Here is a 15,749-nt window from a genome sequence, read left to right on the forward strand (position 1 = left end):
ACTCGCCGAGTCTGATGTTGATCTAAGGAGATTGCCTAGAACTCGCCGAGTCTAGGAATCGACTCGCCGAGTTCCGTTATGGGTGAGTTTTGGCTTCCAACTCGCCGAGTCCACCCTGGACTCACTACACAACTCGACACAGCTAAAAGGGGACAATCTCGGAGACTCGCGACTAGACTCGCCGAGTCAGATGAGCGACTCGCCGAGTCTGTTTCATGCAAGAGCCATATACGCGATTTTGCTCAAATCTAGTCCATTCCATTCATAGATCTGGGTTTCTAGAGCATGAATAACACGTAAAGTTTCCAACTTTACGTGTAGATATTCATCCGTGAGGGTTTTAGGGTTTAAAATGCACCAAAAGAGTAGATCTAAGGTCTTCATGCAATATGGGTCCATAAAGGTAGTAGATCTAAGCTCCTGGAGCTCAACCAAGCCTAAATCTAGAGGCCAATTAACTTATTACGAAATATGATGCACATACTGTTGGGTTTTAAGCATTCTAACACTCCTATGGTGTACAAGCAACCCTATAAACCTTGGATCTATGTTTGCTCTATTATACATGCAAATAAGAACTTTCCAAGGCTTTAATCCTAACTAGCATATTATGAAGTTCTTATACTAAAAAGTACTAGTTAGATGACATACCTTTTGATGTACCTTGATGTCTTCAAGCTTTAAGAGCTTAGCCCCAAAAGTGTGGAAGCCTCAAGTGGAATCACAAATTAGCAAAACACCTTGGAAGACTTTAGAGAATATGGATACTTGGTTCTCTCTAATGAAATCGGCTAGCCCTTCTTTGTGTACCACACTAGTGCCAATGTCACCAACCAAGAACATCTTTATATAGTATGGAGACTAGGGTTAAACCCATGACCTTTCATTTCATATGATCCGTGGGTTAAACACTCCATGGACTATCCATGAAAGCTTAGCCCAACCTAAATGAACTTGGCTCATTCCATATATATAAGAGTCCATATTTAATTAGTTCATTTTGATCACTTAATTAATTCTAAATTAAGTCTTGATCAATACTAATTAAATAATATGATTCCATATTAATATATTAGAACTTATAATATATTAATATAAATCATAAATATACTATTCTCAAAAGACTATCCATATAAACTGTGTCGGTGAAGTGCAACCCAAATAGACCATGCCGGGTCAGGTCAAGTACATACCAAATATAGTTATGGACTTAGACATTAATCCAACAGTCTCCCACTTGGATAAGTCTAAAACTATTATTGAGTATGACTTCAAAACCTAACTGGCAATCGTAGCTCTTAAAGCCGTTGTCGAACTCTGATCTTGTCAACAAACTTGTCCATTAGATAAGGGATCATATATTCCTCCATTCTAGATATCATATGGATTGAGACATGGATTATAGTCATTCTCTCTGTCCATTTGTTGTTTCCCAATTTCCGATTCATGATGACTGACTAATTGAAAAATCAAATCAGTCTTGGCTTGGCCAAGCACTCACATGTGTCATCATTAAATCATCGAGGGGCCCACAGATATCGCTTTTATCCCAAAGGTAAAAGGTATGGATAAACTTCGACTCATATGGCTTGTTATACTACTTGTTGAATCATACACAAAGGCACGTTTTATAACACCAAGTTACCGTGTGCGTTTTCGTGCAATCAATGTACAACCAACTCATAGTAACAACTCATGTCTCTAGGTTTGAAGAATATAAGATATTATCGTCTCATGATCACTCGTGATAAAATCCATGAAGTGATTCCAATGAGCGCGGGTTGAATCCAATACTCAGAACTTATGAGCACTCATGAGTGTTGTAGCCCTTTGTCCAACACCTTAGACCTCTACAAGCCAACCCATGACAGTCTTTATTCATATCTACTTCCAACATATGACCGAATATGGATGGTTTGAATAACTTAGTCATTCCGGAAGAATAACCTAGTTTATTCTGGAAGTTAAAACATGCAAAATGAAACACAATAATAATTGAATCCAATATGGTATCAAAAACTATGAACATAAATAAAACACCTTTTATTTATCCCCATATGATTACACATTTAGCTATCAACTTTATTCTTGAATTTAAAACAATAGTTGTCCCATGCTCCAAGCATGTACACTATGTTTTCTAAACACTAGTCATGCCATACACCAAGTATGCATACTATGTTTGTCTATGATCTTTACTTTGTGAACTAGATCAATTGAACATAACTCCAATGATCCTCTTTTCACAGTCCCAAATCCTTACTGCAAATGCCAAAATTCCAAATTCATGCGATTTACTGAAATCTGTTAGATTCTAAACTTATATGCATTGATCCTCTTGTAATGATTATGCACGAAGTCAGAAAGACTTGACAACAACCATTATAGAGCATTCCAAAGGCTCCTTAGAAACATCCTTCTTGCATTAAGTTTCCTAATCTTAAACAGATTGAAAAATTCTAACCTTGAAACATTTCCAGATTCCATTTTGATTGTCACTTCTGAACAAGAGCTACCTCCTTACAGATTATGTCAATATGGTCCTTCCAGAATTATCACTATACTTCCAACTGTCCTTGAGCACCCAGTCTTTGGTAAACCTTAGATTGTCCTCGACAATTGTTTAATCCTTTTAGTCATATCCAGTTCTAAACTGTTTCCCTTCTTAAGGCCCCAGGCATTTGGAAAATTTTAGAAAGGATGAATATAGCACATGTAATCGATCCTATATTCGAAGCATATGGGACACGATTCATGATGTCTCACATAAAGACTAAACCAGTCGTTTTCTATACTATTACCATTTCAATTTTCCAAGTTCTCATAATTCAGATTATGAAAAGGGATGCCGTAATCATAATCGAATTTTAGAACGCAAATAATGGACCCATATACAAAATTTCCTTATGTTGAGCCATTCCAACATGAAATTCATATATATTTCCTTGACTAAATAGGATTAAAACCTCAATATAAGCTTTTAGATTTGAGATGAAGTATAATTTTTACTCCCTTAATTATAGCAAAACAACTCTTTCCCAATTGAAACTTTGTTTTCTATAATTAACATTGCTAACTTGCAATATTTATCATAATTATCATGCTCCCACTAACATGATGACTATTAGCATAACACTTATGCTCCGACTAGCTTTGACATGTACCCAGAAATCAACTAGACTTCTAGAAATCAATACTTTATTGACTTTCTTACCAAAGTTCAGATTTCTGATACTAGATTGCCTTGATAAGACTTTATCAAAATCATACACCTCTCTTAGATAGCTCACAAGTGTATCTAAACAATTTCAGAACTATGAAAAGGGATGCCGTAATCATAGTCTAAATTGTTTAGACCTTTTTCCATTTCTCATAAGTCAATGTTAGTGTGCTGGATTCTAATCAAGACAAACACTTCACACAATTGGCCTTAGTTGGTCTTTGTTCTATCCAAAACATCACAACTTACCAATTTCAAATGTACAAGAGTAGGAAACTTTTACTCTTACATTTGACAAGTGTTTTAAACCTTCTTTAAGACATGTCACTCAAATTACAATCTTGGAGTATGACTCTAAGAGTTATATTGGAACGAAGTATGACTCATCTTCTTGACTTAACCATTTCAACAATTCAAGATTCCTCTTCTTAGTCATAAGAATGCACTAAGATTTCCTTAGAGAACTAATTGTGCTATGGTTTCTTAATCATTAAGATGATCACAAAACTGATACTAAAGTACTCTCCCATCTTTTCAGATTTCAGAAAATTTTATCCTTCTGCCTAAGTTGATTCTTCTTATTCGCTCTGCCTTACATTGGAACCTTTTCCAATGTCTTAGAGTTACACTTAATCTTGTAAGTATAACCATATTTACTGAACTTAAGTAAATCATGACGAATAATCTTATCGATCTTTTTATGGTGGACTTGACCAATGCACAAGAATGTGTACTCGATCCCTTAGTCCGTTACTTGACCCACACATCCATGTGAACAAGTAGTTAGTCTTAATTTTCCAATACTTGAAAGTTCTCATTCATCATGCTATACAACTTGCATGATACCAAGTTCCGGTCCAATTGAAACTCAGGTGATGAGAATCTTTCCTTATTTGGTAAAGTTAGACATTACCACAAATGAAAGAATTAATCTCATATTTCCTTTCTTGCTCTTCATGGAATCTTTATAAGCAACAATTTTTCCTCAAATGCCATTGTAAGGATATTTTAAAATAAATAAAATCAAAATTTTTCCTTTTATTTTTAAAAAACCTTTGCGGAAGAACTTGTCCTTACAACCCATATGAAAACTTGTTGTTATCTATTCCTAAGCAATATCTCATAACTCCTAAGAAGTAGCTCAAGAATCCAATCTTCAAACTATGCGATAGAAATCCATCTACGCGATCAGATTCAACATATTCTTTCTTTAAGTTTCTTCACTTTTCTTTAATTCTTAAAACATCACCATGTGACCCAGTCACATCATGTATAAAGAATCTTAGAATAGAAACTTAGCAGAGTTAGATAGTGGACTTTACCTGAAGTAGAGTCAAACTTATCGACTTTAACATCCTTAGGTAAATTTGGCAGCTTCGCAACTAATGACCCTTCGTTTCGCAATATAAACATATGGACCCTTTGATAATGGTATACGGGACTATCTCAAACTTAGCCTTTCTCTTTACCATTTGGTGAACCGAGTTGACTATGGCCGATCCCTTTCCACTGGGAAGAGAGAGCTTTACTAGATATCCAATGTCATCATTGTCAATGTCCCTAAAGTTTTAGGAAGTTGATCTTAGCAAATAGATAAGATCATTAAGGGTCTTGTCATAATCTGTTTCATAGGTGTTCCAAAAGAACTCACTATGTGACTTAGAAAGTAGTTGAACCACCAACTTTCTCAAGACTTTGACACCCAACTCTCCCGGCTTGTCAATATGTGACTACATCTCCAAGATATGATCACACCTAGACCTTGCCTTGCCAATAGGGCTTGAGTGACCTTGAACTTGTGGGTTAGGGAGAATAATTGGAGGAGGTAAAATAAGTATGATTTCCAAAGGACATCATCTTCATTTAAGAAAGCTTGTTTCAAGAGATTTGGGAAGATCATAAATTTCTAAACCAGACATCTTTTGGGAGATATTCAAGATAGTTGATCTAAAGTCCTTAATATGACACCCAATATGAAATATTAAGGCTAGGACCCAACAAACTATTTTATAACTTAGAAGAGGGATGCCGTAATCCAAACTATAAAATATTTGAAGGTAGGTGAATGACGATTCACCAATTTCCACCAAGATAACCGAAATTTATTATTAGGTTTTAATTGGATTTGAAACTCCTAGATCTTTTGAGATTCATTGAACTGTTCAATGGCATGTTTCAATCTCGAGTGTGCCCTTCAGGTTTTGTGACTGGGATGCCGAGGATCACAAAACAAGGTGTGAAGTAACCATGCAAATTACTTGGTACCCTTAAGTGTTTACCCCTCAATCGATGTGCCGGTTAACCACACACGCTCCATCGATACTATGATAAACATTAAGTTACCCTTTGCCTACCTTGTTAAAGACGAGTTAGTGTGCCGGTTAACCACACACGCTCCACTAATCGACTTAAACAAAGTGCAAAGTGTAATTTGATGGATTAGCACCTTATTCACATTTTCCTAAGTAACTAAGATTGGGTATTATTAAGAGTTTAGTTACTTAGTATTTATCATTAATACTTTTAATGAAGGGAGAATTATAGTCCTGTCAAACCCGTTTGGCTAACGACCCTCCACCGGTCAAGGAAGCGGTGGGTGAGAGTGGACACCCATTAAACTGTCATTTTATAGGCAGTAACCTTATACCCCCCTTATAGATCGGCTTCGTGAATGAGGCCTACTAACGGTAAGACTGACTTTACTCTTATACATACATACATATATATATATATATATATATATATATATATATATATATATATATATATATATATATATATATATATATATATATATATATATTATTAACTTTTAATATTATGAAGTATAAGGGTTGAATTTTAACTTTTAAAATTCTAAGGGCTAACTTGGAATTAAAGTATTCATAAGAGAACACTTTTCAAATTCCAAAACTTGAGGGCAAGTTTTGAAATTATTCAAAACTAATTAATTCCATAACTTATGTGTTTAAAGTAGTTTTAATCCAAAAACTCTTCAAGTTCCATAACTTGAGGACAAGTTATGGAAGACTTTAAACTAATAAAAGAATTAACTTTTCTTTATTTTATAACTTATGGAATTAATTAAGGTTACATTTTTTTTATTTAATGAAGTGACTCTTGAACTTCCATAACTTGAGGACAAGTTATGGAGTCATAAAACCATTCAATGAGACAAGACTCTTCATTTTTGTAACATTTGCCAACATTTATGAGTTTTATGATTCTTAAATGTGACTTTTCATATAACTTGAGGACAAGTTACAAAAACACACTTTGGAATCAACTCTTGGATTAAAATGGATTGAAATCAACTATTTCACACAACTTTACTATTAATCTAAGCAACTAATAAGAACAAGATAATTCAAATCAAACTTTTGCATGTAATTAGTCTAAACTTTAAACTAATACAAAACATGAATCTATTGACAATTATCTTTGAAAATGGATTAGCATGAACATTACCACATCAAAATCAAGTTTATAACTTCAAAAACATCTTAGGGTAATGTTCCTAGTCCAATTCTAGCCAAAAAAGTCGTATTTATGCAGTTTGGGGGTCCAACTCGTCGAGTGTATTAACCAACACGGCGAGTTGGATCGATTTGATCACTTTTTAGGCATGGACTCGCCGAGTCTCCTTATGGACTCACCTGGTCTGATGATCAGACAGCAACAACTTCGATTTTTTTAAGCAGTTTTGCAAGTATAACAAGAAAACAAGCCTAGGCTCTGATACCACTGTTGGGTTTTGAGCATTCTAGCACTCCTTTGGTGTACATGCAACCCTATAAACCTTGGATCTATGTTTTCTCTATTATACATGCAAATAAGAACTTTCCAAGGCTTTAATACTAACTAGCATATTATGAAGTTCTTATACTACAAAGTACTAGTTAGATGACATACCTTTTCATGTAGCGTGATGTCTTCAAGCTTTAAGAGCTTAGCCCCAATAGTGTGGAAGCCTCAAGTGGAATCACAAATCAGCAAAACACCTTGGAAGACTTTAGAGAATATGGATACTTGGTTCTCTCTAGTGAAATCAGCTAGCCCTTCTTTGTGTACCACACTAGTGCCAATTTCACCAACCAAGAGCATCTTTATATAGTATGGAGACTAGGGTTAAACCCATGACCTTTCATTTCATATGATCCGTGGGTTAAACACTCCATGGACTATCCATGAAAGCTTAGCCCAACCTAAATGAACTTGGCCCGTTCCATATATATAAGAGTCCATCTTTAATTAGTTCATTTTGATCACTTAATTAATTCTAAATTAATTCTTGATCAATACTAATTAAATAATATGATTCCATATTAATATATTAGAACTTATAATATATTAATATAAATCATAAATATACTATTCTCAAAAGACTATCCATATAAATTGTGTCGGTGAAGTGCAACCCAAATGGACCATGCCGGGTCGGGTCAAGTACATACCAAATATAGTTATGGACTTAGACATTAATCCAACACATACAAGCTTGGGGAAGGGCTCAAGGAAGACTTTAATGGAGTTATAAGCATATAGACAGGGGGAAAATGAGTTTTACCTCAAGGAAATCACTAAGAGGACACTAAGATGCTTGGCTTCCTTCTCTTCCTCTTGATCTACTCCACTTCCTTCTCAAAATCTTCAAGAACACACACTAAAATGCCTCAAACTCACAAGAACAAGAGCTAGAACGTATGGATAGCTTCTGGGGGGTGAATGGGGCGGAGTTGGGGCGCAAATGGGTGTTTTAATAGGGTGCAAACCCTTGGAAATTAGGGTTTCATCAAGCAGCGCAGACTCGCCGAGTCCCTAATATGGACTCGTCGAGTCACCATCTTATCCACGCCCCAAAGTCTCGTCTCTACTCGGCGATTCGGGCCTCTAACTCGCCGAGTCCACGGCCAAAAACACAATTACTAAGGCAAAACTCACGTACCAGGAACCAGGTGCTACATGATCACTTTTAAGTTGTGAAGAGAATTTTATGGTATGTCAAGGGTACTATCTCTCATGGGTTGATTTTTCGATATTCTCCTGAATCGAAAATTCTTCATTATTTGGATGCTAATTAGGCTCGTTGCATTGAAACTAAAGATCAACATATGGGTATTCCATTTTTCTTGGTGAAAATCTAATTTCTTGGAGTGCCTATGAAGCAAACTATTTTTTCCCATTCCAGTTGCGAATCCGAATATCATACCATGGCCAACACTGTAGCTGAAATTGTTTGGGTAACCCATCTTCTTCGTGAACTACACGTGTTACTATTTGTCTAATACTGCTTTGTAATAACTGCAATGCCATCTTTCTCGATCAAAATCCGGTTTCTCGTAAGTAAGCCAAACATATTGACATTGACTAACATTTTGTTCGTGAGCTTGTTGCTTCTGGAAAGTTATGCATTCGTTATGTACCTACACATTTACAACTAGCTGATATTTTCACCAAGAGTCTTATGATGCCATTGTTAGAGCATTTTTGGTCCAAGATTGGTGTTGGTCCATCACCAATTCACTTTTTTTTTTTGTAAGGGGTGGGGTTAGCGATACTAATATATCCGATAACTAGCATAGAGTTTATCTTGTTATATTTAAACTTTTTCAAATTATATTATCTCGTATTGTAATTATATTATAGATACTTAATAATATCCACTCTATAACGTGTAGATTTTTTAAAGTTTACACTAAACAACCACATTTTCTAAAATAGAAATATATGAATCTCATTTCAACGACTAATAGATAGAAGAAACAACAACAAAAGATGATACAAACATATCAAATGACAAACTCTTAACAAAAATTTGATTAACGGATGAAAACTCTTATCTAACAAACATAAAATACACGTTTATTTTTCTTCAAGTTGGATCCACTTCATTGTGCGTGTGTTTTGGAACACTTTTATAACGTATTTATTATGATATTATAAATTATAATATTATAATGACAAAACTTCAAAAATGGTTCCTGTGGTTTTCGAAAATATCAAGTTTAGTCCCTAAGTTCAAAAAACCTCACAGATGGTCCCTGTGGTTTCAAAACTTTTAACAAATGATCATTTTCGCTAACTCCGTTAGCTTTTGGCCGTTAAGCGAAGGGTATTTCCGTCTTCACAAAAGAGGGACCATTTATGAAGTTATTTGTTATTTAAAAAAAATATAATTATTTAATAAAGGGTCTCTGTCTCTCTCTCTCCCCTCTCTCTCTCTCTCTCTCTCTCTCGTTTAATCAAACAACTACTGTTTGGATCTTGACCATCTGTATATTGTTCCATAAGCTTGGACCTCTGTACTTTGTTCTCCACTATCTTTTTCGACACTAGAAAGAGGCAAGAACATTTGAAACACGAAAATAAAGAAGATGAACACTGCCACAACACAAATCCATTGCAAGTAATCCAACTTCTTTAAAACCATAAATCTTGCAAATTTCGATCTGGGTCTCTGCGCAAATGAATTGTTTCTCTCATTTCTAGATGAAGATTTGAGTAACGGATCCCTCTTTAATGGCAACACTCCATTTTCAAGAGAACCCATTTACATTACCACTAATCGAATTCTAACATATCACATACCTAATCCAAATCAACAGACAAAAGGGGGCTACTTTTTTTGCTTTTGGCTAAGATGGGATTTAATCATCACGGAGAACCCAATAACGAAAAAGCTTTACATATTGTAATAAGATTTCTTGAAAAAGGGTAAAGACAAAAAGGGATGCTTTTTAGCTTTGTTCTTGAGGTGTTTTGGCTGAAAGCTGCGACCTGCTGTGGTGGTCGGAGGTTGCTCTGGTAGCCTTCGGCCTTGTCTTTGGTTGGGTTTTGGTCAAAATCAATAGAGAAAACGAATGGGATTGGTGTTTGGTGGTGATTTTCAGTCGAGAGGAAGGGGTATAAGGTGGTGGTCGGAAAACTCACACCTGCAGCAAATATGATGTCAATGGATGGCAGACTTGCGAGTGGCGGTGATGGGTTGCGTGTTGTGGCAGCTCTGTTGCCTCTCCACTGTGTTTTATCAGCGTGAACTCAAAGAAAGTGGGGCAAGGAAGATGGTAGGTGGTGATGAAGGTTTCTTAGTGGTGTTGGAGGTTCGGGTTGTCCTCGGGAGGGAAGAAGTTAAAGGGAGGGAGAGTGATGGTGGTGTTATTTAGGCTTGAGTTGGTACCACTGAGATGAAGAAGAGAAGGCTTGGCCTTTGGCTGGTCAACAAGTAAAAGGGTGAAGGCACATGAGGGTGTTGGGTTTTTTTGTTCCATTAGTTATAGCAGAAGAAGAAGGAGAGAGAGAGAGAGAGAGAGAGAGAGAGAGAGAGAGAGAGAAAGAGAGGGTGGGACCCTTTATTAAATAAATATATATTTTTTAAATAACAAAAAACTTCATAAATGGTCCCTCTTTTGTGAAATGACGGAAATACCCTTCACTTAACGGCCAAACACTAACGGAGTTAGCGAAAAGGACCATTTGTTAAAAGTTTTGAAACCACATGGACCATCTGTGAGGTTTTTTGAACTTAGGGACTAAACTTGATATTTTAGAAAACCACGGGGTCCATTTTTGAAGTTTTGTCTATTAATATATATATATATATATATATATATATATATATATATATATATATATATATATATATATTAAACTTGTTATAAATTTTAACAGTAAACTGTTGACAATTTATCCAAGTTTGGTCCCTTTACTTATTATGTCGCCATTGTGTTTCATTTTCAGGGGTTCATTTGTAAATATTTCATAGTGTTGTCAACGTGGCTTATGACTGTTTGTTTCTTGGTTTTGTAGAACGGACGTGTCAATTTATCGATGTTTCTCTTTCTTTGCTCATCTTATTTCATCTCTGTATGTGTTTCTTTCTGCCGTTTCATCGTCCTTCGTCTTTCTCTCTGTAAGGTAAGATTTGTACTTGCTTCTTATTATTTTTCCTGTTCTGTGCTTTGATTGCTGTCTTTACTTTTGTTGTGTTGTCGTGTATTTATATCTTGTTCGATTCCTCCAAGCGGAGCCGTGATGCCGTGCGGTGTCGTTTTCTACCGTTCAGATCGGTCGTCGTCGGAAGTGTCGGCGTTTTGATGGCCTTTCGGTTCTTCCTGAGTACATTGATAGCGGTGATTTTAGCTGGGTGTGTGAATATTACGGTGCGTTTTTCTTGTACGTAGAGAGGGCTCTTAATATGTCGATAGTTGCTCACCCAAGGTATATCGATTGCTGTAGAGGCAGTAGTGTTGTTCTTCCGTATCCTTCTAGGTTTCCGTCTCAGTTTATTTCCCTGTATGAAAGTCGAAAATTTTTAAAGGATGTTAGGGCTTACAATAGTATATTTTTGATGATTTCTTTTGGGGCTTATGTAGATGACGACGTGAATGATAGTCGTGGCCCGTATGTTTTTAAGGTCTCCGGACAAATCAGTTACAAAATTGGGTCCCTCGCGCCCGACCTTGTAAAAGGACCGAGGTTTTTGCAGCTTTACTTATTTGATACAGATCACGAAGTTGAAAATCGGTTGAGGGCTTTTGACGGTCCCAGACTAATGACTTTGGATTCGACTGTTATTAATTATTTGAGCCGGTTTTTAGCTGAAAGTAATGAATATGTCCGAACCTTTAAGAATGCAAAGCAGATGGCTGAAGAAATGGATTTGGAATCGTATGTTGTCCGATTATTCAATCACATTCAGGATTGTAGATATGAACTACCTTTACCGGGGTCGTTAGGATGTATAGTAATTGGGGATGATACAACATCTACCACATATGACATAATTATTCACTCGCACCAGGGTCATCCACAGCGTATCAATAAGCTACATCCCAACTACATGCCTCTGCAATACCCGCTTTTGTTCCCTTTTGGTGAGGAAGGTTGGTATCCCCGTTTGAAGCTTGCGAATCGGAGTGGTGAAAATGCTCAGAATCTAACCGTGAATATGTATTACACATATCATATCCATGCCTTCCAGCATATATGGTCTCCAATTATCAACTCATCACGTCTCTTTCAACAATATTTGGTAGATGCGTATACGTGTATAGAGGAAAGTCGTTTGGATTACATTGTCAGACATCAATCAAATCTTCGTTCGGATTATGTTAGTGGCTTGTACGATGCGCTTTCTAAGGGTGATAGAGATGCAGGGTCCATTGGAAAACAAATTTTTTTTGCCAGCATCATTCACTGGAGGTCCCCATTTCATGTACAGTCATTATCTAGACGCTTTATCCATATGTAGAGTGTATGGGAATCCACAGTACTTTATCACCTTTACATGCAATGTCAAATGGCCAGAGATCACCCAGTATATGGATACACGCATCACCAAACCGATACGCATAGTAGAGCATACATAATTAGTCGAGTGTTCATCCAGTTTCTTAAAGAGGACAAAACCGTTGGCGATGTTGAAGCATGTATGTACCCCACTTGGCTACTCTTTTTAATAACATCCGCTTTTATCTGTATTTTATCAACAAAAAAATTATGTATGTGATGTTTCCATCTGGAATTTGTATGTTGATTCTGTATGTATTAGTATCTTTTATATAAAATTTGTTTTGTTATATTTATTAATTTCCAGTGTACACATTTTGTCTAACTTATTTTAAGTTCTTTTTGACTAATGTTTCCATCTGGATTTTGTATTCTGATTTTGTATGTATTGGTATCTTCTATATAAAATTCGTTTTGTTACACACAATAATTTCCATTGTACACATTCTGTTTACCTTTTTTCAGTTCTTTTTTTTACTATATATGGTTACATATCCTGATATCCGTTGTTTCTTTATTATGAAATTTACTTTATCATTAATACATTCTTCTGTTTGCAGCATCTTTATGACTTATGTAGTTAATTTATATATAAAAATATATATATAATTGAAATCTGTATTTTTAGTTATTAAATGTACTATTATTTTATTTTATAAAAAAATAGTTCTCAATAACCTTGTGTCGTTGGATTATTTTCACATGATAAATAGGTTCTTTTCTGGCAGATTGACTGCCCCTGTCCTCACTGTCTAATTCCGTTATATACCCACATTTTTTATCTCATGCAATTCTACTTTATTTACAACCTGAAGCATACAAACACATATATACAATTCAAGGATTTATTTCTAACAACATTGTCTTATGAAAAAAATATTATTTTTCTTTTATACTGTACTTTTTGTTGCTTACTTCAATGGTTATTATTTCGTTAATGTTGTATGTTTCCTTAAGCAGAGAAACTGTATTTAACCTATTGTTCCTTTCATTTCCATTGGTCATATAACATGTACCTCTTATGTTTTATGGATTTTTAAATTGATAATTTTTCTTGAAATCCTGATATTTTTTGTACATCAACCATAGAAAACCAGATTCACACTACAAGTGTGTCATTAGAATAATACATTTCTATAATGTAATAATATTATTTCTCACAGAGGAAACCTCATGGTTTTTTTATTTTAAAAGTATCTATACTGAACACCTGTACTTTTTCCCTGTATATGTTGTTCCCTTCTGGATTAACAGGCCTTTACTAATATGCACGTTACCATTTTCGAATATGACTGTTTTATGGTTTTTCACTGAAAGAAACCTTATTTAGTTTTCGTTTTTCTTTTTGTTAAATATATCTTCTTTTTTACGTGTTTCTGCATTCTTTATCATTTTCATTTTGTTAGGTAAGTAAATGATTTCCAATATTTTTTGTATGATATATAGCTCCGTATTGAGCAGATTCCGTTGGATTCAACAATTAAAATTTGTTGTATGTTGCTGCAGTCACATGTATTATAATTTTTTTTTAAAAAGAGATGTTTTTTTTCACCCTGTATTTATTATACATTTCTGTTATCACATCACGCATTTCATTGCATAACCTTCCTCCTTTTGTACAAACTAAAAGACACAAACACACATACATACTATAGGGGTAGTTTTGGAATATGAGTGTTTTATGCTTTTTAACTGAAATAAACGTTATTTACTTTTGCATTTTTTTTGTTAAATATACCTTATACCTCCTTATTGAGCAGATTAATATAAGATGTGGTTTTTTACCCGAAATTTCATACGTGAACTCGCATATATCTGTTGACCAGTTTAAAAACTAATTTCGAACCTATACTCGTATATATATCTTACCTTTTTATGTGTTATTTGTTTGTTCCATAAAACATGGTTATCCATTTTTATTATTAGATGTTCTGTTCCCCGCTCTACCCATTATACATTTATGTTGTCAGCTTACGTATTTCATCCCATAACCTTCTTCTTTATGTACAGATTAGAACACAGAAACACACATACATACTGCAGGGGTAGTTTTGGAATATCACTGTTTTAGGGCTATTAACCGAAATAAACTTTATTTACTTTGCACTATTTTTTTTTCTGGAACATATGTTCCTATTGAGTGGTGTCTGCTTTCTTCATTATTTTCATTTGGTTAGGTAAACAAAATTGTATTTGATTTTTAATATATGTTGTCTCATATATACCTTTATATTGAATGGATTATGTTTACTTCAGCCATTTAAATTTGTTGTATGTACTTCGGAAATTATCCCTGCTATCATTTATTTATAAAAATATAAGAGGTAGTTTTTTACACAAAATTTCATACGTAAACCCGTTTTTATTTGCTTACCAGTTTTGTTACTACTTTGAAATGTACATCTGTATATATATCTTATCCTTTTATCTGTTGTTACAGATATGTATTATTTGTTTCATTTTCCTTTGTGTATATATATATATATATATATATATATATATATATATATATATATATATATATATATATATATATATATATCCAAATTTCATTATCTATTTTAAATCTACACTATTGCAGATCTTTACACTATTGAATTCCAAAAAAAGAGGCCTTCCACATTGTTATACATTACTGTGGGTATCAGCAAAGGACCGTATAAAAATTGCAAGCGAAGTTGATAACTATATAACTATCGAGCTGTCGGATCCAGATAATGAGTCAGATTTGTACAATACCATAACAACCTGTATGATCCACGGTCCACGCGGACCACTTAACCAAAAGGCAACATGTATGAAGGAAGGAAAATGTAATAAACACTTTTCGAAACCATTTCTCGATGCAACCTTTTTTGACACAGATGGATGCGTACGTTACAAACGCAATCCAATTGCACACCACACTACTCAATTTGGACAAATTCTTGATAATGGATACATTATACCATACAACAAAAGATTATGTTCACGGTTCCGTGCACATATAAATGTGGAGTATTGTGGATGGAGCATGTTGATTAAGTATCTGTTTAAGTACATTTACAAAGGTGCAGATCGTGTAAAATATACCATCCAAAAACAGGGAAATACCGATATTGCATCTACCTCATTGCCTACTGCCACTCATCAGAGAGGGACGAATCATGATTGTCGTCCAATAAATGAGGTACAAAATTATTTGGATGGCCGGTATATCTGTCCACATGAGGCAGCGTGGCGGATATTAGATTTTCACATA

The sequence above is a fragment of the Lactuca saligna genome, chromosome 8, assembly GCF_052625555.1.
Source record: "Lactuca saligna cultivar CGN05327 chromosome 8, ASM5262555v1, whole genome shotgun sequence".
Taxonomy (NCBI): Eukaryota; Viridiplantae; Streptophyta; class Magnoliopsida; order Asterales; family Asteraceae; genus Lactuca; species Lactuca saligna.